This window comes from Garra rufa, chromosome 2 (assembly GCF_049309525.1).
Source record: "Garra rufa chromosome 2, GarRuf1.0, whole genome shotgun sequence".
NCBI classification, from domain to species: Eukaryota; Metazoa; Chordata; class Actinopteri; order Cypriniformes; family Cyprinidae; genus Garra; species Garra rufa.
The window spans coordinates 9,243,172-9,244,683 of NC_133362.1; the positions used below are offsets into that span (position 1 = coordinate 9,243,172).

The 1,512-nt window shown below is 30.2% G+C and overlaps 2 non-coding genes across 2 annotated transcripts; both read left to right on the top strand.

Annotated features, from left to right (window-relative positions):
* The first annotated feature begins 340 nt into the window (after positions 1 to 340).
* trnav-aac (transfer RNA valine (anticodon AAC)) lies at positions 341 to 413 on the top strand. The gene has a single exon. It is a non-coding gene; the product is annotated as a tRNA-Val (tRNA).
* A 611-nt stretch (positions 414 to 1,024) lies between these two features.
* Positions 1,025 to 1,097, top strand: trnav-cac (transfer RNA valine (anticodon CAC)). Its single transcript has one exon. It is a non-coding gene; the product is annotated as a tRNA-Val (tRNA).
* Positions 1,098 to 1,512: the final 415 nt, after the last annotated feature.

The following is a 1,512-nucleotide window of genomic DNA, read 5'->3' on the forward strand; positions in this document are numbered from 1 at the left end:
TAGTAACCATGTTTTTTTGTTTCTATTTGTTGTAAAACCATAGTTAATTTTCATAAGGGTTTGGTGCGTTTGTTCCCGTTTTAATCAAACTTACTTAATTTTGATCAATTTCTCAGAAAGTCATTGACATAATTAAAAAAAGGTTACATCATTATTTCGTAATAGTTGCTTTCTCATAACCTGGAGGTTAGAACCAGCTTAAAAGCTACTAAATGTGACAACATATTTGTACTTTTGTATGCATGTGTTTTTTTTATACTTCACTGAAATAGCAAATGTAATGACTAACTAGTTTAGTTACATCTTAACTACGGCATGGTTGCAAGCTTGTGACATGGAGGTTTCCGTAGTGTAGTGGTTATCACGTTCGCCTAACACGCGAAAGGTCCCCGGTTCGAAACCGGGCGGAAACAGGTTTTTGTTATTGTAATTTTTTAACTTTAAAATTTAGGAACATTTAGGATTTGTATTTAAATTTATTTGAAAGACTTACTCTGAATTCAGAATGGCATACTAACACACTGCTATGCTAGAAAGATAGCATAGTAAAAATACTAAGGGTAGTATGCTAGCATGCGGCTCTGAATTAGCATTAGCCACCACAAGGTTTGTCACTAACTTCATAATACTAAAATGCTTATTTTTCCATTAAACAGCCTATTTTACTGTGCATTTATCTATGGAGAAAAGATATTAAATCTTTCTAAGTATTTTTTTTCCTCATGCTCATTAAAAAATTATTAATGAATGTTGTTTTCACAAAAAAACCTTTTGAGAAGTGATTGCAAATTGTCAATGGTGAAAAGATCTAAATGACTGCACTTTTGTTCTCAAAATGTTCACAAAAGTTGTGAGTATACTCTGATGTATAGCTTCAAAATTAGTCAAATCTAATAGAATAAAAATTAGGAAATGTAAGTTTTCTTTACAAAATAGCTACATTTTCTTGTAAAAGTTTGTTTTTCTAAGTAAACTTTAATTGTACAATTTTAACTTCTAATATTTACATGAGTCTTACATGTAAGTTTCCGTAGTGTAGTGGTTATCACGTTCGCCTCACACGCGAAAGGTCCCCGGTTCGAAACCGGGCGGAAACATCATTTTTGCAACTATCAGTTTATTTTACATTTTCAAATTATTCTGTCTTTTCTCATTTATACTATAGTCTAGAAAAAGCATTTTGATTTTCAAAGGCCTGCACACTAAATAAAAAAAAATGTTTATATTAATTAGAGGTCGACCGATATTGGTTTTTACCGATACCGATAGCTAGGTTGGACCACGCTGGCCGATACCGATTAATTAACCGATAGTTTTTGAAAATGGATATTGAAGGCCAACTAAAATAGTGCTCTACTATTTAAAAAAATAAATACTAAACCATACTTTGTAAATGAATAAAAATATTAATATTAATTATAAATTGATCATTAAAGTTATTTCATAGTTCATTAATGTTAACAAAATGAACTTCGAAATTTAACAATATATCAGTAAATGTTGAAATTAACA